Genomic DNA, 23,587 nt, shown 5'->3' with positions numbered 1-23,587 from the left:
TGGGGAGAGAGAGGGTAAAATATTGGCTCCTTCCCCTGCGTGTGAGCCAGCAGTGGTGCCCTGCCTGGGTCTCGGGAGTCCTGGTGGTGCAGGCAGTGCTAACTGCAGAGGGAAGCTAGTGGGCTTGGGTGTAATAGAAATGTCTCCAGAGATGTCCTTCTCTGTAACCTTCTTCTGGCACTCGGTAGCAGGCACACCAGGCCAGCCATCTCCCAGGGGCTTTTTTCTATGCCTTGTCAACTGCGACAGCCAGGCTCAGAGGGGAACTCCCTGTGTTCATCGCAGGTGCCAAAAGAGAGGCTATAACAGTAGTTCCTTCCCCTGTGTGTGAGTCAGCAGTAGTACCCAGCTTGGTTCCTGGGAGCCCAGGCAGCAGCAGCACCAATTGCAGAGGGTAACTGGTGGGCTTGAGTGTAATAAGAATGTCTCCAGAGATATCTTTCTCTGTGGACTTCTTCTGGCTCTTGGCTGCAGGCACACCAAACCAGCCCCAGTAGAGGGCTTTTTCTATCCCTTGTTGACTGTGATAACCAGGCCCAGATGGGGCCTCCCTTTGTTTGTTGCAGGTACCAAAAGAGAGGCTACAAAAGTGGCTCCTCTCCCCTGCATGTGGGTCAGCAGTAGCGCGCCACCACCATGGCCATCCAGCTTTCTTCAGTGGGCATTCTCTGCTGCAGATTTCTTCCCTCCTGTCCCCTCAGTACGTGTTCCCACAGCCAACAACTTTTCTCACCCTGAACAAGTTCTCCATTTCACACATTCCAACCCCCAAATCCCCTGTACAAATGTGAACCCACGTCTCAGTCTGTGACATGAAAAGCCATGGTATGGACACTCTGTGTGTTTCTCATTCTTTCCTGTCTGCCAAAGATCAGCCACCTCACCATCTTTGGACAGTCCCAAATGCCTCCCTTCTGAAAGAATCGAATTTCCCATTGGAGAGGATGTTTCCCTGTCAGATAAGGGGGGTTTCCCCGAATTCAGCAATCTCTCCTCTGTTTCAACTTCCCCCACCCCAGGGTGTAAGACTTGTCCCTATCCTTTCTTCTCCTCCTCTTTCACCTTTTGTTTTTTCCCCTCTGTCCTACCGCATTATGTTGGGATCTTTGCCGTCCTTTCTGGTGTCCAAGGTCTTCTGCTTGTGTTCAGCCACTTTTCTGTGGGAATTATTGCATCTTTTCGTGTATTCCTGATGCAGTAGAATACTGATTTATTACCCAAGGATATAACTCAGGAACAGCCAGATTTAAGAGATGCATAAAGAAAATATGTGGGATAGGATACGAAGCTTCCATGCTCTTTGCAGGTGCACTATTCTCCCCACATTTCAAGGTACAGATCTCTTAAACATAGGTAAGATCCTCAAATATGTTTGTAAATAAATTACCAAAATAAGAGGCCACTGGTCTGACTAAGCTGACCATATCTGATATTCAGGGCCTGATAGGAATTTTGGAAGAGGCCTTGTCCCTAAAACTAAATGAAGAAAAGTGAAACTTTCCCACATAGGTGAATGGGTATGTAAGGCTTTCAATATCATTGATGTAACCACCGAATTCTTTGAAAAAGAAAACAAACTGTCTTTCTTTTGCAATTGTAGTCTTTACAGGACCAGATGTGTGTCTCCAAATGTAATCCAAAGCCCACCAATCATTTGACGTCACTTCAAACCTTCCCTATTTATCTTAAAAGGTTTGTCAGTAGTTTCTCTTAAATAAATAAATTTATTTATCTCTTTATTGGCTACATTGGGTCTCTGTTGCTGCACATGGGTTTTCTCTAGTTGTGGTGAGTGGGGGCTATGCTTCATTGTGGTGTGCAAGTGTCTCAGTGTGGTGCCTTCTCTTTTTGTGGAGTATGGACTCTAGATGGGTGGCCTTCAGTAGTTGTGGCACATGGGCTCAGTAGTTGTTGCTTACAGGCTGTAGAGCACAGGCTCAGTAGTTGCGGTGCATGGGCTTAGTTGCTCCCCATTACGTATGATCTTTCTGGACCAGGGCTCAAACCCTTGTCCCCTGCATTGGCAGGCAGATTCTTAACCATTGCACTACGGGGGAATTCAAGAGACTTGTAAGTATTAACAAAGGGGAAACAAAGTCAAACTAGGAGGAAGTGGCTTGTAACTTTGAGATGCAAATGTCCTATTAGATCTTCTCAGAACCCTTATGTCTGCCATCTTATTTTCTTTTCAGTGTGCATATGCTTATTACTTCCTTATTTATTATCTACCTGATGACTGCTCATTATAAGCCAGACTTTGAATTAGTTACTGACTGAAGAAATGATTCAGCACAAAGACAAAATGTGATTCTGCCCTGAGCTACTCATAGTTTTTTGAAGATTTTAAAGTAAACCAATATATGCAATATTAGTTAATTAGTATTATAATGATTCAATCCAAAAGAAGTGTCCATGTACATAGAAATAGGGTTATGAAGAAAAACAAAAATCATTTGGTCATGTAATAAGTGAATATAGTAAAATAATTTTTATAACATTATTTGTCAAAAGATTGGGCTGAGATTTTTAAAAGTAATTAATTAACTAATTAATTTATTTATTGGCTATATTGGGTATTCATTGTTGCGGCGAGTGGGGGCTACTCTTCATTGTGGTATGCGGGCTTCTCATTGTGGTTGCTTTTCTTGTTGTGGAACATGGGTACTCGGTATGTGGGCTTCAGTAGTTGTGAGACATGGGCTCAATAGTTGTGTCTGCCATCTTTTTCAATGCAAATTTTAAAAAAGAGGGTAAAGTCATTTAGAACTTGACTTGGCCAGGATAAGTAGAAATCCTAGGTGTCTTTTTTGTAAACACTAGTAAAAAGGGTGTAGCCATCTAGATAGTTGACGTTGATTTGTTCCATCTGCCAGAAGCCCAATTTGAATCCAACTTCTTGTAGCTGGTAGGTTTTATATTGTACCTGACTCAGGATTGAAATTTTCAAATGGGAACTCAGAGGCCTCAGGGTTTGTTTGTGTTTATGTGTTCATATGTACCTATGTGTGTGTCATAACTGCATGGTATTGCCAACAATCAATTGGGAAAGCAGTTCTGTTTAATTGACACAAAGGAAATTAAGTGCTTATATACTCAGAAATGGAAAATAATCTGGTCAGAACGTATTTTAGGTTCATATCATCTGGAAAATATTCAGAACTAAAGAGATATCTAGTATAGAAGGTGGCTTAAACTTGTTGGTTTGATTAATATAGTGTTCTTTAGAATTGTCCATGTTGAGTATAATAATTTTGTTGTACCTAGCTTTACTAGAGGTCAAATAAAACCTTATTCTGTTGTTAATTGGTTACCAGAAAGTAACTCTTTATGGAAAAAAAAAAAACACCTTTTAAGGAAAGTAAGATGTATGTGTTCAGTAAAAGAAGGTGCAAGGAATGAGGAAAATAGTAATGAAAAGAGTTGTGCATGATCAAGATTTGCTAACATTGGAGTAAATTTACTTTGGTAAATGGATTTTGTTGGAAGCATGTGAGTGAACATTGAGTTTAGTTTCTCCCTCGAAAGTGTTGTTGAAATACAGCTTTTAATAACATCTAGTATGGGGAGGGGAGGGTCCCTTCAGGCGTCGGGGTGAAGGATGGGGGCGTAGGAAAAGCGCCCCGGCCTCTCCCAGAGCAGACGCGGCCCTGAGCCAGGTCTGAGGAGGAGCCGGCCGCCCTAAGGCCCGCGGGCCACGCGCGGTGGGACGCGACGCCCCGAGCGGCCCGTGTCGGCCGCGCGCTAAGGGAGGACCCGGCGGGGCGGTGCAGAGAGCGCGTGCGGCCCGGAGGAAGCAGGGCTGCAAGGACGCCCGCCTCGCTCGCCTCAGGAGGCCAGCGCGGGAGAACTGCTGAGCCCTCCGGTGTCTGCACGTGGCCCAGACGGCTCCTCCGAGGGTTCTTCAGGAGCGTCTTCAAAATCGAGCGTTTCTGAGGCCTAGAAGCAGATGCTTTCTGTGTTGTTCTGAAACACACTGGCAAGGAGGAGAGTCCTCGCTGTGGAAGAGCTCAGGAGAGGCCGCAGTTGAACTCAGATACCAGGAGAGAGAGGCTTTGAATCTACCTAAAAGCCATTCTAGTTTTGATGACAATGTGCAGGATTGCCACCTATGAGCAGAGTTCAGGCAAGCCTGAAGTGTGTTGTTGCTGACGAATGCTGTGTCTGGGAGAGAGACTTAATTCACTCAGCCTGACTGAATATTCGTTTAATCCAATACTTGGACATTAGTCTGAGGCTTGGACAGTCTTCTATAAACACCTCTATCACCAGGACAAGCAACCCCAAAAGCTTGGACAACCATGAGGAAACAAAGAAACACCATGCAGGCAAAGGAGCAGGAAAAAAACCCACAAGACCAAATAAATGAGGAGGAAATAGGAAAAATGCCTGAAAAAGAATTTAGAGTAATGATAGTAAAAATGATACAAAATCTCGATACCAAAATAGAGAAAGTACAAGAAACAGTTCATAAGAACTCAGAAAAACAAACAGCAATGGATAACAAAATAACTGAAATTAAAAATACTCTAGATGCTCTAACCAGCAGAATGACTGAGGCAGAAGAACGAATAAGTGAGTTGGAAGATAGAATGGAAGAAATAAACGCCACAGAGCAGGAAAAAGATAAAAAAATAAAAAGACTAGAAGACAGCCTCAGAGACCTCAGTGATAACCTTAAACGTACCAACATTCGAATTATAGGCATCCCAGAAGAAGAAGAAAACAAGAAAGGGTCTGAGAAAATATTTGAAGAGGTTCTAGTGGAAAACTTCCCCAACATGGGAAAGGAAATAATGAACCAAGTCCAAGAAGCACAGAGAGTCCCATACAGAATAAACCCAAGGAGAAATACACCAAGACACATATTAATCAAACTAACGACAATTCAACACAAAGAAAAAATGTTAAAAGCAGCAAGAGAAAAGCAACAAACAACATATAAGGGAAAACCCATCAGGATAACAGCTGACCTTTCTACAGAAACTCTGCAGGCCAGAAGGCAATGGCAGGATATACTGAAAGTCCTGAAAGAGAGAAACCTACAGCCAAGAATACTTTACCCAGCAAGAATCTCATTCAGATTTGAGGGAGAAATCAAAAGCTTTCCAGACAAGCAAAAGTTAAGAGAATTCAGCACCACCAAACCAGCCTTACAACAAGTGCTAAAGGAACTTCTCTAAGTAGGAAACACAAGAAAAGGAAAACACCTACAAATACAAACCCAAAACAATTCAGAAAATGGTCATTGGAACACACATGTCAATAATCACTTTAAATGTAAATGGACTAAATGCTCCAACCAAAAGACACAGACTGGCTGAATGGATACAAAAACAAGACCCTTCTATATGCTGCCTACAAGAAACCCACTTCAGACCAAGGGATACATATAGACTGAAAGTAAAGGGATGGAAAAAGATATTCCACGCAAATGGAAGTCAAAAGAAAGCTGGAGTAGCAATACTCATATCAGACAAATTAGACCTGAAAGTAAAGACTATTAAAAGAGACAAGGAAGGGCACTACATAATGATCAAGGGATCCATCCAAGAAGAACATATCACAATGGTAAATATCTATGCCCCCAACATAGGAGCACCTCAATACATAAGGCAAATGCTAACAGCTATAAAAGGGGACATCGACAGTAACACAATTATAGTGGGAGACTTGAACACCCCACTTACATCAATGGACAGATCATCCAAACAGAAAATAAATAAAGACACACAAGCTTTAAATGACACATTAGACCATCTCGACTTAATTGATATTTATAGGACATTCCATCCAAAAAAGACAGACTACACTTTCTTCTCAAGTGCACACGGAACATTTTCCAGGATAGATCACATCTTGGGTCACAAATCAAACCTCAGCAAATTCAAGAAAATTGAAATCATATCAAGCATCTTCTCAGACCACAACGCCATGAGACTAGATATCAATTACAGGAAAAAAACTGCAAAAAATACAAACACATGGAGGCTAAACAATTCACTATTAAACAACCAAGGAATCACTACAGAAATCAAAGAGGAAATCAAAAAGTATCTAGAAACAAATGACAACGAAAACACAACAACCCAAAACCTATGGGACGCAGCAAAAGCAGTTCTAAGAGGGAAGTTTATAGCAATACAGTCCTACCTTAAGAAACAAGAAAATGATCGAATAAACAACCTAACCTTACACCTCAAACAACTAGAGAAAGAAGAACAAAGAAACCCCAAAATGAGCAGAAGGAAAGAAATCGTAAAGATCAGAGCAGAAATAAATGAAAAAGAAAGGAAAGAAACCATAAGAAAAATAAATAAAACTAAAAGCTGGTTCTTTGAGAAGATTAACAAAATGGATAAACCATTAGCCAGACTCATCAAGAAAAAAAGGGAGAAGATGCAAATCAACAGAATTAGAAATGAAAAAGGAGAAGTCACAACGGACACCTCAGAAATACAAAACATCATGAGAGACTACTACAAGCAACTATATGCCAATCAATTGGATAACCTGGAAGAAATGGATACATTCTTAGAAAAATACAATCTTCCAAGACTGAACCAGGAAGAAATAGAAACCATGAACAGACCAATCACAAGTACAGAAATTGAGGCAGTGATTAAAAATCTCCCAACACACAAAAGCCCAGGACCAGATGGATTCACAGGCGAATTCTATCAAACATTTCGAGAAGAGTTAACACCTATCCTTCTCAAACTCTTCCAAAATATTGCAGAAGGCGGAGCACTCCCAAACTCATTCTATGAGGCTACCATCACCCTGATACCAAAACCAGGCAAAGATGTCACAAAAAAAGAAAACTACAGACCAATATCACTGATGAATATAGATGCAAAAATCCTCAACAAAATACTAGCGAACAGACTGCAACAGCACATTAAAAAAATCATACACCACGATCAAGTGGGGTTTATCCCTGGGATGCAAGGATTCTTCAATATACGCAAATCAATCAACGTGATACATCATATCAACAAATTGAAGGATAAAAACCATATGATCATTTCAATAGATGCAGAAAAAGCTTTTGACAAAGTTCAACATCCATTTATGATAAAAGCTCTCCAGAAAATGGGCATAGAAGGAAATTACCTCAGCATCATAAAAGCCATATATGACAAACCAAAAGCCAACATTGTTCTCAATGGAGAAAAACTGGAAGAATTCCCTCTAAGAACAGGAACAAGACAAGGGTGTCCACTCTCACCACTGTTATTCAACATAGTTTTGGAAGTGTTAGCCACAGCAATCAGAGAAGAAAAAGAAATTAAAGGAATCCAAATTGGAAAAGAAGAAGTAAAATTATCACTCTTTGCAGATGACATGATACTATATATAGAAAACCCTAAAGACTCTACCAGAAAACTGCTAGCACTCATTGATGAGTTTAGTAAAGTAGCAGGATACAAAATTAATGCACAGAAATCTCTTGCATTCCTATACACTAACAACGGAAGAGCAGAAAGAGAAATTAAGGAAACTCTCCCATTCACCATTGCAACCAAAAGAATAAAATACCTAGGAATAAACCTGCCTAAGGAGGCAAAAGATCTGTATGCAGAAAACTTTAAGACATTGATGAAAGAAATCAAAGATGACATAAACAGATGGAGGGATATACCATGTTCCTGGATTGGAAGAATCAACATCGTGAAAATGACTGTACTACCCAAAGCAATTTACAGATTTAATGCAATCCCGATCAGATTACCAATGGCATTTTTCACAGAACTAGAGCAAGAAATCTTACGATTTGTATGGAAACGCAAAAGACCCCGAATAGCCAAAGCAATCTTGAGAAGGAAAAATGGAGTTGGTGGAATCAGGCTTCCTGACTTCAAACTATACTACAAGGCCATAGTGATCAAGACAGTATGGTACTGGCACAAAAATAGAAAGGAAGATCAATGGAACAGAATAGAGAACTCAGAAGTAAGCCCAAACACATATGGGCACCTTATCTTTGACAAAGGAGGCACGAGTATACAATGGAAAAAAGACAGCCTCTTCAATAAGTGGTGCTGGGAAAATTGGACAGCAACATGTAAAAGAATGAAATTAGAACACTCCCTAACACCATACACAAAAATAAACTCCAAATGGATTAAAGACCTACATGTAAGGCCAGACACTATCAAACTCCTAGAGGAAAACATAGGCAGAACACTCTTTGACATACATCAAAGCAACATCCTTTTTGACCCACCTCCTAGAATCATGGAAATAAAATCAAGAATAAACGAATGGGACCTCATGAAACTTAAAAGCTTTTGCACAGCAAAAGAAACCATAAACAAGACTAAAAGGCAACCCTCAGAATGGGAAAAAATAGTTGCCTATGAAACAACGGACAAAGGATTAACCTCCAAAATATACAAGCAGCTCATGCAGCTTCATACCAAAAAAGCAAATAACCCAATCCACAAATGGGCAGAAGACCTAAATAGACATTTCTCCAAAGAAGACATACATATGGCCAACAAACACATGAAAAGATGCTCAACATCACTCATCATCAGAGAAATGCAAGTCAAAGCCACAATGAGGTATCACCTCACACCAATCAGAATGGCCATCATCACAAAGTCTGGAAACAACAAATGTTGGAGAGGGTGTGGAGAAAAGGGAACTCTCCTGCACTGTTGGTGGGACTGTAAGTTGGTACAGCCACTATGGAAAACAATTTGGAGGTTCCTTAAAAAACTACAAATAGAACTACCATATGATCCAGTAATCCCACTCCTGGGCATATACCCAAAGAAAACCATAATCCCAAAAGAAACTTGTACCATCATGTTTATTGCAGCACTCTTTACAATAGCCAGGACATGGAAGCAACCTAAATGCCCATCAACAAATGAATGGATACAGAAGATGTGGCATATATATACAATGGAATATTACTCAGCTATAAAAAGGGATGAGATGGAGCTATATGTAATGAGGTGGATAGAACTACAATCTGTCATACAGAGTGAAGTAAGTCAGAAAGAGAAAGACAAATATTGTATGCTAACTCACATATACGGAATCTAAAAATGGTACTGATGAACTCAGTGACAAGAACAGGGAAGCAGATACAGAGAATGGACTGGAGAACTCGAGGTATGGGAGGGGGCGGGGGGTGAAGGGGAAACTGAGAAGAAGCGGGAGAGTAGTACAGACATATATATACTACCAACTGTAAAATAGTCAGTGAGAAGTTGTTGTATAACAAAGGGAGTCCAACTCGAGGATGGAAGATGCCTTAGAGGACTGGGGCAGGGAGGGTGGGGGGGAATCGAGGGGGGGGCGTCAAGGAAGGGAGGGAATATGGGGATATGTGTATAAAAACAATTGATTGAACCTGGTGTACCCCCAAAAAAATAAAATAAAATAATAAAAAAAAAAAAAAAAAAAAAAAACATCTAGTATGAGTGTCTTTGCCTTTAATTGATCTGAATTTTCTTTTGAGGTCTTTTGTAACTTTGGTTACAGAGTAAGTATTGTCTCATAGTGAACCGTGAACATATTTGACCAAGTGTTTTAAAAGCTTTTGACAAACTTCACAAATATCAATTTTAATTAAGTTTCTCTTGATTTCCAGCTAACTGTGGGATGCCTCAGAGGGCCCCTGAGTCATCTTAAAGAGAAATATGTAACTAGGATTATTTGGTAGGTTAGTTCATATGATGCGATGAGATATCATAATTCTGGTTATTGTTAACAAGTTTATTGAATATAGTGTAATGAGATGTTTAACCATACCTTTTAAATATTCTTTCATTTATAGATATTTCTGTACTCTGATGCTGGTAGAAAAAGTGCTTCTTCATCAAGGAGATTCATAGATGGCTATGGAAGTAATTACAACAGTTCCACAACAAGATGAGGGCTATGTGAGGATTCCAGCATATACTGACTTCAAACAAGGAGCTGTCCTGCCCTGGGGGCCCCTAGATCAGGCATCTAGAGATTTTTACTCCCTGACAGGCATGGTCAATGCCCCTACTCAGCCTTGAAATAGTTACAGGGGATGGATCATTGCCCTTCTGCTTCCCATAAGAATATGGGAGTAGGGACTTCCCTTGTGGCCCAGAAGTTGAGTCCACCTGCCAATGCTGGTGACATGGATTTGATCACTGGTATGGGAAGATCCCACATGCTGTGGAGCAACAAAGTTCATGTGCCACAATTACTGAGTCTGCTCTAGAGCCCATGAGCCACAACTACTAAGCCATTTGCCAAAATTACTGAACCACTTGTGCCTAGTGTCTGTGCTCTGCAACAATGGAAACTACTGCAATGAAAGCCTGTGCACTCCAACAAAGTGTAGCCCCCACTCCCACAAATATAGAAAGTCTGCTCACACCAACAGAGACCCTGTGTAGCCAATAAGTAAGTAAGTAAATAAATAAATTAATTAATTAATTAAAAGAAAAGAATATGGGAGTAACATCTCTGAGAGGGGAATGAAAGAGGAGGGAATAGGGCTGGGCACAACTTTTGAAATAATGACATAGCCAGAGGACATGACACAAGCTGAGTAGAGCCAAATGGGTCCAAGATATTGCAAAAGTAGATTTCCTCTAGACCTTAAGCCTCAGTCACACAATCATAAGGATCAAAAAGTGGGTGGTGGCCCAATTCCTGGATATCATCGCCCCTTCCTGAAATAGCTGGAATACTCCTCCCACATATTATTCTATGAAATTACCCACCCCTATAAAAACTGACAACCCCATACCCTGATGCCCCTCTCACCTTCTGAGATGGCCCATAGACTGTGGAGTGTATTTCTGTGTAAATAAATCCACTTCTTACCTATCAGTTTGTCTCTCACCGAATTCTTTCTGTGATGAGATATCAAGAACCTGAGCTTCATTCAGTCCTGAAACCAGGTGTGTGATCTCAGTTGGAAGAATTTGGATTTGCACTGGGTTTGATTCCCAGCCCCCTGGGTTCAGTCCTAATTTGAGGTGCATGGTTTCAGTTTTAGCAGCACATTAAATTGGTTGAAAGAAATTAGATATATAAACAGCTGTGACTGGGACTTTCCTGGTGGCGCAGTGGAGAAGACTCCGTGCTCCCAATGTAGGGGATCTGGTTTCCCTCCCTGGCCAGGGAAGTAGATCACACATGTCACAACTTATAGTCCACATGGCACAGCTAAGGATCCTGCCTGCAGCAACTGAAGAGCCAATGTTGTGCAATTATAACCCAGCAAGCCAAATAAATGTATAATTTTTTTCTTAAAAATGTCCGAATGATATTTCTTTGTATGTCTCTACCTCTTTTTATTATCCATTCAACTGTTGATAGATCAAAGTTGTTTCTACATCTTGGGTAATGTGAATGATGTGATCACGTACATCACAGGACAAATATCCCTTTTAGATCATGATTTTAATTTTTTGGAATACATATCCAGAAGTGGGGTTGCTGGATCAAATCGGAATTGTCTTTTTACATTGTTTAGGAATCTCCATTATGTTCTCCAGGGGCTACACCATTTTACATCCCCACCAACAGTGTACAGGGCTCCACATCCCCGTCAACACTTGTTATCTTTTGGTTTTTGATAATGACCATCCTAATGGGTGTGAGATGGTGTCTTATTGTCATTTGATTTGCATTTTCCTGATGATTAGTGAGGGATGAACTATTCATATCTCAAGTTTACAGAATAGGAAACTGATGTCCAGAAATGAACTTATGAAAGTCTTATGACTGGTAGGTGTCAGAGGTGGGATCTGAACCCAGGCAGAAAAGCTCCAGGATATACATGCCTGGTAAGTATCCTGCACTGTCTTCCATGTGCTTAGCAAACCTGGGATCATGCTGTTTTGTATTCTGTTCTTTTCTCTCAATGTCATATTGGAACAATTTCTCCTCACATTAAATATTCTCCTCAAACACAATTTGAAGGCAGTTGTCTGCATGATGACCTATCTATGCTGTGGAAACTTTATGTTTAATGGGCTTTTGGATGTCCCAGATTTTCCATTTTTTAAGAGACACTGATGACTCTATCCTTGCTTATTTATGTCTTTATGTGCTTCTGATCATTGCTTTAGCATAAACCTCAGTAGCAAAATTGCTGAGACAAAGACCATCCATATATTAAGGAGTCATCTCCAGGAAGACTGTACCAGTTTACACTCTGTCAAGAAGTGTTGTGATCTATGTTTGTTTTTTTCTTTTTTTCTCCTACCTTTTCTCTCACTAGTGGCTATACATGTCTCTGTTCTGCAATGGGTAAAGGATAAAAGTGGAAGATGGGGGAAGATTGTTACTTTGAATATCAGACTTTGGAACTTCCCTGGTGGTTCAGGAGTGAAGAATCATCACTTTGCATGCAGGGGAAGTGGGTTTGACCCCTGTCAGTTAAATTAGATTCCACATTGTGCTGTGGCCAAAAAAAAAAAAAAAAAAAAGAAAAAACAAAATTCGATGAATATCAGAATTTATCCTAATGTTGCTAGCATGAGCTACAAATACAGAGTCTCAGGAACAGTGGGATCATTAACAGACACAGATCTAGCCTCAGCCCTAGGCTCATGTAGGGAAGCAAAGTCTGACTTTCTCTGGTTGATATTATGGCAGTAATCCATACTGACACCATATGCCTCCCCAGAGGGATACAGCAGTGTGTTCTAGTGGAAGCATCTATGAATCCATCCATTCAATTATTCAACATGTATTTATTGAGGGCCTACTATGTGCCTGTCACCAGTCCTGGGGCCAGAAGTTTGGAGGAGACTTCCTTCATCTCCTGCAGAGGCTCATGAGGAGACAGTGACATGGCATATGTAATTAACCAGAGCTATTACTTATACTCTTATTGGTGGTTTCTTACCAACACAGAGACATGGCTTATGGTTCCATGAAGAGCACTTGGAAAATGAGTTTGAGTAACTGTTCACATGAGTCTCCATCAAGCCCAGATCATGATATTTACTATTAAAAATTACCAGTTGTGCTCTCACCTTTCCTCCCTTTATAAGCTCTGCTACTGGTCCTCTGTCACTGCCTTCAAGCTGATCACAATCCAGTGCCATCCCAAAGGGATGAGGCACATGTAATTGTGGACACAGGGCAGATCTGCACACACATGGGAACTGCAGGGCAGAGGGCTGTGTCTCAGGGTGGGATGGCAAGACTGAAGTCAATGCCCCCCTCACTCAAACCAAGCTTTCCCTGGCTCCCTGAAGAGGAAGGCCCTCACTCCTCTGGCCTCCTACAGACACCTCTCTCTTTATCCATCTGGCCCTCCTCATTGGGGGTTGTCTCATTATCTGTGTCCCTCAACCAGTGGTGGGTTCCTAAACAACCCTCTATCCCTGGGGTGCACCACAGTACATAGCACATAGTAGGTGTTCAGGCAATTTGTTTTGAATCAAAAGAAGAGGAAGGATGGGAGATGTCCCTTTCACTGATGTTGGTCTTGCGTGAGTAAAGGTTCATATTATGCATTACATTGGGGTGCGTTTTCCACCTTATGTATTCTTTCCTGCTCCTTCTCTCATCTGGGTCTCCCTCCACTTCTGACCCTTGCTATCCACAGCCTGGGCTTCTGGGTGCAGTCTCCAGGAGTGAAGAAGTGATGATTCTACTCCAAATGTGCCAAAATCATGACAGCTTGTTCCAGATGATTTGTAGCTCTGCCCCAGAGGATGCTCAGAAAGGCTGAAGGCTTTGTGCACACTGTGACCCCTTCACATGAGTGGAATCCTCCCCTGTAGCATTGGAGGCAAAGGGAAGGGGCATCCCAGGGCCTGGAGGGGTGGGGCTGGTTCAGGGATTCACATGGTCTGTCACATGTGAAGTGGGATTAGAAAGGACACTGCAGGAGTGGGTGGCAGAGAGCTGGAGCGTGGGGTGTGGGGACAAAGGGAACTATCTCAGGTTGAAGGGTCTCACCCAGAAACCCCCTAGAGGAGAATCCCACTGCCAAAGGTTCTCTGAGATGGGAAGAATAGAACCTATTTTTATTACCCCTTATTATCTCTATAAGTGAGGATATGATGGAGTGGTTGTGCCAACACCATGTCTCCATGGTGTGACACATTCCCCTGCCACTTCCTTTGGGGCTGCCTCTTCCAACCTCCATTCCCATGATGCCAGAGGAAACTGACAATCATGGTGGTCATGGACAATTAACCAAGTAAAGCCAATTATATTACTCCATGCCCCCGGCCATAATGGTTTTTCTAGGGCTGGACACGCGGTTTGATGTGGATCAATCAGAGCCTTCCCTGGTACCCTGATGTTTTCTTAGCTTCTTTCCTTATGGGTTAGGCCCCTTGGATACATATTTGTAGAAGCCTGAAGGAGGAAAGCTATCAGGCTAAGAGAATCAAAGATGAGAGAAGGGAAATGGGGAGGGAGAGAAAGAGTGAGCTGATGGCTTCTGATTTATTGGGTCCAGTCACTGAGATGTGTGGATCTGCTCTGGTTTCTGTGTCCTGGATCCCCAGTATCCTTCCAGTAAGTCTCCCCTTTCCTTGAAGGCAGTTGGAGTTGGGCTCCTCTCACTAGTGGTTCACACGAGGTTCTAGATCCTGCCCGATTATTAAGCATCTCCCTAACCCAAAGTGAGGCAACCATTCGTATAAGCAGCATTGGGAATGGAATCCTTTATTCTTTACTGGGAATAGGGCTTTGTAGAACACCAAACACAGTCCACCACCATCCCTGGGCAGGAGGGCCTTACGTGTGAATGAATGTGCATTTGAAGTGGGCATTATTGATCCCTGAAGCAGCCCCAGCATTTACGCTGCAGGAGCCAGGCCAATCCTGTTGTTTTCCCGATCATAAACTGAGAAATACAACCTCAGGAAGACGGCACCAAGGGTCCAGGTCTCCAATTCCTTTGAGCTGTATGTTTCGCTTCGAAAGGTGCTGAGGCAGCGGCCTCGGTGATTCTGGGGGAGATGACAATACACCCCAGTCAGCCTTAGTCCTTACCTGCCACCCCCCTGATTATTCAGCGGTGACAACTTCTTAGTTTTATGTCCCTTTTTTAGTTAGAACCAAGTAGCTCTCTTCGAAACTGAGGAAGGGTGGTGCCCATCCAAGAACAAGAATAGCCAAGACATGTGTTTGCCCTGAAGGTGAGGGGTAGGGGAGGGAAGGATTGGAGTTTTGGATTAGCAGATGTAAGCTACTATATCGAGGGTGGATAAACAAAAAGTCCTCCTGTATAGCAAAGGGAAATATATTCAATATCCCGTGACAAACCGTAATGGAAATGCATAGGTAAATGAATGTATATCAATATATGTATATTTATATATCTTTATATATATCTGTAACTGAATCATTTTGCTGTACAGCAGAAAGTAACTCAACATTGTAAATCAACTGTATTTCAAAACAGTGCAAAAAAATTAAGACTGTCTCATCGTTCTCTTGTTTCTTTTCTTTTGACCCATGCTCTCTGTTTTCTCTGCAGAGAATGCCTTTTCTTCCGCCTCTTTCCACAACATTTTCTTTAAAACTGTGCTCAGCCCCTCTAAGAAGCCTTCCGGACCCATGCTCTCCTTCCCTGGCCACTCCAGGTTGGGTTGGGAAACTCACCCTGGTGCTCCCCTTGTTTGTAGCCCTCATTTCCCCTAATCTGGATGCTGCACTGCTTCACACATCACCCGAAGGTTCTATTTGCGTGGAGTCTAGTGTAGATTTGTCTCAACCCAAGCAGGCCTCCTCATGCCTCCATGAGGCTGGGGGATTCAAATTACTGACTTCCATGTCTTCCTCAAAACCTTCTTTGAGCCCATCAGCCTCCTCTGAACTCCCACAAGGAGCTGACATAAACCCTCAACCACGTCCTGGGGCTTTTTCAGTCACTGGGCACCTCTTACTCACATTTGAGCTTCCAACTTCCCCATAGAGAGCTCTGGAAGCCCAGCTCACAGATGGTGAATTAGGGCTTTGCAAGCAGAAGTCACAGCTGAGGTCTAGGGGAATCATGTAATTGATCATCCACCAGGACACTTTCCAGATGGGAAGGGGGACTGTTCATCATTATGGTGGGAAAACACACTGAGACTGTAACCTGCCAACCCCACTTGCCCCTGGGTCTGTTTCAGGGATTGTTGAGCTGACTTTCTGTGTTCATTCATCTGAGGGCTCTGATGGAACTGAGGATCTCTGAGGGCAGAGGCCCTTAGTGTTCCCCTCTCCTTGTGCCTCACACCATGCCAGCACAGGGTGATGTCTCCATTTATCCCAGAATGATGGATGTACCAGACTGCCCTCTGCTCTCAAGTGGTTAGTTTTGTGGGAGGCACTGGACCAACTACAGGGGCTCAGCAGCATCTGCAGGGGTGCGGCTTCCCCTGCAGATGTTCCCCTCCTCCCAGCAGCAGCCAAAGGGTTCCTGCCAGTCCCAGATTTGAGAACCAGCCCCCAGGGTTGGCCCCTCACCTTCTGGATGTAGGCTTGAGGAGGCACTGGATATTCATTGCCGTTGATGTTGAGGCTGAAGGTAGGCAGTTGTGTGATGGAGCTACATGGAACCACGTACTGTTAGAGAAAGTGGAGAGAGGTTGGCCCAGCTGATCCCTGGTATGTGGAGAGTCCCAGAGTGACCCTGTGGCATGTCCCTTCACCTCTCGACCGGAACATGTGGCATTGATGAGACTGTGGATGTTGGTGACCAGTCTAGGTGGGCCAAGCAGCATCGAGGTCCCGGTATCCAGTATGGCCTGGCAGCCATTGAAACAACCAACAACCATCCCGTTCATGGTAATGCTGAGAGAGAGTGGGAAAAAGTGGGCACCAGGATCACTCTGAAATTTCCCACCACAACTGCCACCCCACCCCACACACAACTGTCTCCAGAACAACCCTTCAGCTCCTGCTCTGACTGTTTTCCTTTGCTCTGGTCATGTCACCTTCTTTGACTTCCTTTGAATCTTGAATGCACCAAGCTCTTTTTTTTACTCAGGACCTTGACATGTGCTGGTTGCCCTTTCTAAAAGACCCCGATACACTTTACCTAGCTATTTTTTTCTTCTCTTCCATGTTCCAGAATAAATGTCACTTATTGAGGGATGTCTTCCCCCAGATTAGATCAGACTCCTGCCTGGGTCACTCTGTGTAGACTCTACCTTATTTGTAGCATGTACCAATGTGGTAATTCATTATGTATGTGACTCGTTTCATGTATATCTGCCTTACTAGATGTGAGGGCAAATTGTATCTGCAGTGCCACCCTCAAGTGCCCAGCACACAGTGCATGCACAATGCTTGTTTGTGTAGTGAATGAATGAATGAGTGAAGAAATGAATGAGGAATAACCAGAGCCCTGTGTCTGGTGTCTGAACAATAATGTGTCACCCCACACAGTGAAGATGAATGTTCTCTGGAGCAACAGATGCTCATAGTGTAGAGGAGGGAAAAACAGGCTGCCCTGGGAGAGGTTGGTTCCCCCCAATGCCCTCTCCCCAGCTGAGACACTGAGACTACCAGGCAGGCGATGTCCAAGCTAGCCCAGTGGGCCTCCAAAGCACATGTAAGCTTTTGTGTGAGGGTGTCACACAGAATCCCATCAGTTATTGTCCCTTGTTCTCAGGCTACTCCTGGATCCCAGCTTCCTGATTCTCTCTATCACAGCCCCTGCCCCACTCTGTGCCCGGGATATGGGTGTGGGTGGCAATGTGTAGGGGGCATGTTTCTTTGTATGAGTTGCTTTCAGGTCCCAAGAAGGCAGCCAACATCTCATCAGTGCTGGCAAGCTTCTCCCTAAGGAGACCAGTTTTCCCAGTTTGTCCATGAATTTCCCTGTTTTTAAGCTAGCTGTTCTGTGTAATATGAACTCCCTTGGTTCTGCGTAGCCCTGGACAATTGGCCATCCTATGACAACACTGTTTATGCTGGGGAATTTCTCCCTGATCCTCTTTTCGTTGCACTTTATGGTCCTCAAACCATGCCACCTGCCTCAAAGTGCAGTGGGTGAAGCCCTCTTCGGGCTGCACATACCTCTCAGGACCCTGTTCAAGAAGCTAGTTATAGTCATAGGTGGGAGATCTGAGGTGATATGAGCCCATGGGTCATGTGTGTATCTGTGTGTTTGTGTATCTGTGTGTCTCTGTCTGTGTCTGTTTGTGGCTGTTTGTCTGTGTGTGTGTGTTTGGGTGTGCATCTGTGTTCCTGTGCATGTTGATAGGTGTGCCAATGTGTGTGTTTATATATGTCTTTGTGTTTGTTTATATGTGTGTCTTTGTGGGTGTAGCCTATGTGTCTGTGTGTGTGACTGTGTCTTTGCATACATTTGTTTGTGTCTGCATGTGTCCGTCTGCACATGTGGGAATTAAACTTGGGGTGACCCTTAGAGGGAGAAGCTTACCGGTTCATGGTTATCTGCCAGAATTGGGTTCTTGACACTGGTATCCACTTGAGCTCTCCTTTGTGGTAGCTGTGGTCCACCCCACCAAACATCACCACACTGCCATTCTGCTTCTGGCTGGGGAGAGAAGGAAGAGGGACGGCTCTTTGTCAGAGAATAATGCCACTCACTGTCTGAGGGCTGTTCTTATCCACCTATCAGAGGCACTAGTATGGTCCCCATTTTACAGATGCAGATATTGAGACATGGAGCTATTGATTACCCCACAAGGCAGGTCACTCACTAATGAATGGCACAGAAGAGGTTCAAAACTTGGCAGCCTGCCTGAGCTCCGACCACTCACCCTTCTGAAGAGGGACTTGTCATCTCCAGCAACCATAATCCTCAGAGATACCTTCAGAGGACACCGATCTGGAGGGCTCTGGCCTCCCATTTGTGTAGCCTGTCATTTTTCAGAAAAGCCAAGTCCATAAAGCACTAAGGGCATGGGTTCAGGATAACTCAGGATTGGCTTCATGGGCCTTGACCTGTGCCATTCATGGGACTCACACTCTGCAGGGCCGCACACTTTGCTATCCCTGTCTTGTAATTCCTAATACTTTTTTACAGGAGACCACACATTTTTATTTTCCACTGGCTTCTGTCAATTGTGTCCTGGGCTCCTGGTTAAATGCTACTGAGGAAGTAAACATTATGGCCATCCATCTCCTTCCTTTCATATCAAATTCATCAGCAAATCCTGTTGCTTTTTCCTCCAACCTGTATCCTGACACCTTCCATTGCTCTTCTTCTTGCCTCCCCATCGTGGACCAAGCCATTGCCCTTGAGCCCATGAGCATGGCTGTGTTCCCATAAAACTTTATTTATACAAACCCGTGGGAGGGGTGGGAACAGATGTGGCCCAGGGGCCATAGTCATGCTGGTCTAGACAGTATCTCAGGAAACTTCTGGATCATAAAGTCTATAATTTTTCATGCAACTGAGAAGATCTTACAGCTGATTTACAGAGCGTGCTTGTCCAGGTGAGACTTACTTGCTCAAGTAGAAGGCAAAGACAGCCTGAGAAATGATGCCTTGTGTCTTCAGGTTGTCGAAGACAGGGGTGGTCCCTTTAAAGGCGAGGCTGGGGTAACCCAGGCCCAGGATGCCATCAAAGGGTGCATCATCAAACCCAACCTCCTTCTCGCTCAGGCCAAATACCTGGCCCAGGTCGACAAGGTTCCCGATCTGTGGGAGAGGAGAGGGTTCCCACGTAAAATTTGGGATGTGGGGTTGGGCCTGGTCTGGGGTGCAGATGCCATGATGCATGCAGAGAAGACCTGAGGCCTGGCTGTGCCCTGAGTTGACCTCAGATGTTTAGACAAAATTAGGACAGGAATTCATGTTCCATTTGTGCAAGGCTGTAGATTTTAACCAACACCTGATCCTCCTATACACACCATCAGAAGTGAGTCAAATTGGACTCATGTCTTTTGTACAAGTAGGGAAACTGAGACTCAGGACAGGACCAAATGGTTTCCACTTGACAAAATGAGTGGAGAGCAACGTATCTCTGTCTTAGGCATCACTGTGATCAGATGACAGAAATGGGCTGAATTTATTGCAATGCACTGGGGATTCTGCATCTACCCAGGAACACAGAAACCCATTATGCTGTGTTACTACCAAGGTTCTTATGAAAATTCTGTCTGGAAAATATGCTTTTGGGGATGTATTTACCTTAGAGAGAGAGAGAGATACAGAGAGAGAGAGAGGCAGAGAGACACAGAGAGAGAGAGTACTCAGACTGTTTGAGGAGACAGACCATAGATTTTATTGGACTCTCAAAAGCCCCCTAGAGTGGGATCCATTTTATCAGGCCACTCCCACATCTGTGGTCTCCTGCTTTCCCTGCCCAGATGCCTGAAGCCCTGGGTTGCCTCCAAGAGCCCAAGATTAGTTTTATTTTCTCCCCATATAGCCCATGCCTGCATGAATCCTGACTGGTCAGATCAGCTCCACCTCTTACCAGATGCCTGACTTTTACAAGGCCCTGGATGTGGGCACCTCAGTTCCCTCTTCTGTATAATGGAGCTAATCATAGTACTTGCTGTGTGGGGTTGTTGCAGGATTAAACATGTTGTACTCATGAAAGTCCCTGGCACAGTGTGAGAATAGAAAAGTGGGTGCTTTTCTTCCCTCTCTCCCTGTTCCCAGCAAAATGAACCTTGAGCTACTCATGGGCAAAGGTGCTGCAAATTCACATCTCCAGCCAATCTCAGGGTTACCCATTCTGGGAATATGAGTGTCAGCCAGGAGCCTGTCTCCCCAGGGACAAGTTTTGCAGGGCAAGGGTCAGCCATTAGCAGCTGTTGGGAAAGACAGGCCCTCCTTGTTGGTCTTGCATGTGTTTTGGAAGCAGTGGTCACTCCCAGGGCCAGTCATGACTCAGCTTCTGGTTTCCAGTTACCCGAATGGTTTCATAGCCAAGATATCCAACAATCCTCCCAAAGCCATATTTCAATTCGAAGCCCCTGCATGTGCTCTGGAAGGTGGTGGACAAGTGAGGGTTGAAGAGCTTCTTTGCACCTGCACACACAAGAGATGATTGTCCCTAGGTGCCAAGGAATGGTGGGCGGGAGAGTGAGTATAAGATGGGTGAGAGCAGGAGAGCAGGTCAGGTACTCACGGCAAATGGGACTTGAGCAGTATATGGAGGACACCCACAAATTAGATGACCCGGTGTCAAAGACGACCTTGAAATGCTGAGGGGGCGTTCCAATGGTAATGTTTCCGAAGTAGATCAGCTATGGGGCCAAGAAGGAGTAGTTAGGGCAGGCCTGACTGCCTGGGCCACCCCCAATTCCCAGACTTCTACCCCTCCAGGTGTGGTATGTCTCCTGAAATCACTTTCCAAACATCCTCCTTCACAGTTTCTGCTCTGGCTGGTGCCTGCATTTGTTTTTTATTTTCTTCCATGTGTGATCTTACTTCCCCAACCAATGTTGGCACCTGTGTCAGTGCAGTATTAGCACAGAGCCTTAACCACTGGACCTCCAGGGAAATCCAGGTGCCTTCATTTGAGGAGCTCTCCAGTCTCCCCTTCAAGGCCCAGCCTAAGTGTTTCCTTCTCCAGGTGGCCCTCTTAGGTCACCCAGGGCACTTCCTCTAAACTAGACCATGTCCTATCAACACCACACAGTTGGCCCTTTTATTGGACATGTATTTACTCTTTGCCTGTATCTCGGGTTGACATATGCATCCTTGAAGGAGAGACGAGACCTTGTTTAAAATCAATAACAATAACTAGAGTGTTAGATTTTTGTGGCATCACAGGCCATAGGGCTCAATAACTTTTTTCTGGTGTCCTTATTCGATCTGTGGAGGCTGATCTTCCCCTGCCTTGGATTTCAAACTTGATGTGCAGTTGGCTTTATCTTTTGATCAGACATGGCTCACCTTTCACCTGTAGCTCTGTGGCTCACTTAGTTCAGAAAGAACAACACCCTCAAACTAATGACATATGTTTGGCACAGAAACGGATGTTTACCTTTCACCTGGTCATTGCTGGGCCCAATCACCACAGATCAAGAGCCAAGGATGAGAGTGCCTTCTCCTCTGGGAGTGAGGGCCCTGTTCCCCATTGTGTCTGCTTCCTGAAAGATCTCCAGCCCCAACATGCAGCCTGGTACCTCCCAGTGAACCCCAGTGCTAGGCCAGAGCACCAGGGGGCGCTGTGGAGCACCATCCTCCCAACACACTCACATCCTGGCTGTTCCTCAGGAGATGAAGAGAAAATTTGGGGTCATCAGTGGCATTCTGGGACCAGTCATCTGTGTTTTCCTCCAGGAAATGAGTTAGCAGGATTTTCTCCCTGGGGGTTTCTCCCAAGGTCTTGATCTTCATTAAGGGGATTCTTTCATCGAGCATTGGGAAAAGGAAACAAAGAAGGGGCTACAGTGATCGGTCCATGTTATTGTGTGACTGTCATATCTTGCATTGTAATGGTGCTCTGTATTTACACAGCATTTTTATGATTGTCTTATTATTGGGATGCACTACAAAGAGCAGGGGTTTGAATACAGGTTGCGTTCTGTAATCGTGAGTTAAGTCAAATGAGCATTTGGAGTCTTAGTTTCCCCATCGGTAAAAAAGGTGGAATATAATAACCCCCAAACCCATATAGGATATTGTGGGTATTAAGTGAGATGATAGTTATAATGGATGTAATATGTAGGAAGTCTCAACAGTGACAACTATTACCATTGCTATTGCCCACCCACTGTATCTTTTTCAGAGAAGCTATGGGATGGTGGTAGAAGGGGGATCACTAAGTCTTTTTATAGGGGAAGAAACTGAAAGTCAGGGAGTTTTTGTCTTGGCTCCGGTCACCCTGCTTGTTAGAGGTAAAACAGCCTAAAAGGAGCCTTCCTGATCTTTCTCCAGGGCCCAAGCAGAAGAGAAGGTAGAGAGAGGACCCCAGGAGATGTGGTATAAAAAAGGAAATGGAGAGGCTAGAGAAGGAAGGAAGAGTCAAAAGATGAAGGAAAAAACTCAGAGATTTCTGCATGCACAGAGATAGCCAAAGAGATGGAGAGATAAAGAGAGAGATACAGAAATGAAGGACAGACACATTCACACAGAAACGGAGAGAGAGCAGAGAGAAGATGTAAAAGCAATCACAGGAGAAGTGCTCTTCTATTGGACCACACTTAGAGTTGCAGGTGTTGTGCACTGAACAATTCCAAGGAGTGCCATTTTCAAGTAGGTTGTGATTTGACTGAACCCCAGAGTTGTGCAACCTGCAAGCCAACCCTAAGATTCTTGGGCTCCTCGGTGCCCATGGCAAGGTACTCATCAATAACTGTGAGTTGAACTTGAAGACTATCAGGGAATGATTATATTTCCTTCTAACTGTGATGGCTGGAAGAATAAGAGGACAAGAAATGCCACAGAAAGTGAGGTGATGCCACTTACAATCCCCATACTTACATGACTAGGCATTCTGAGAAGGCCACCAGCCCGAAGATTCCAAGGCACTTCATGTTTCTTTTCTGGCTGCAGTTACTCAGGAAAGAGCATGCAGTGGTGGCCAAATGCTGCTAGTTATATATGCTCTGACTTGCCCTAATTGTACCCTTTGGCCACTAATGGATCTAAGAAGAAATATGAAACTGTCGATAAAATCTTTACCTCCACTGGTGTCCTAGGGGTGTGTACATAGAAAATTCTCAGAATACATAGGTTTGTACT

General features: G+C 43.9%; 1 pseudogene; it reads right to left on the bottom strand.

Moving 5' to 3' along the window:
- LOC130848348 (pregnancy-associated glycoprotein 2-like) overlaps positions 1–23,379 on the bottom strand; it is a 34,220-nt pseudogene extending 10,841 nt beyond the window's left edge.
- Positions 23,380–23,587: the final 208 nt, after the last annotated feature.

Source organism: Hippopotamus amphibius, chromosome 3 (assembly GCF_030028045.1).
Source record: "Hippopotamus amphibius kiboko isolate mHipAmp2 chromosome 3, mHipAmp2.hap2, whole genome shotgun sequence".
NCBI lineage: Eukaryota > Metazoa > Chordata > Mammalia > Artiodactyla > Hippopotamidae > Hippopotamus > Hippopotamus amphibius.
Note: the sequence above shows the minus strand (reverse complement) of the source record. Positions and strands in the feature narration are given on the sequence as shown.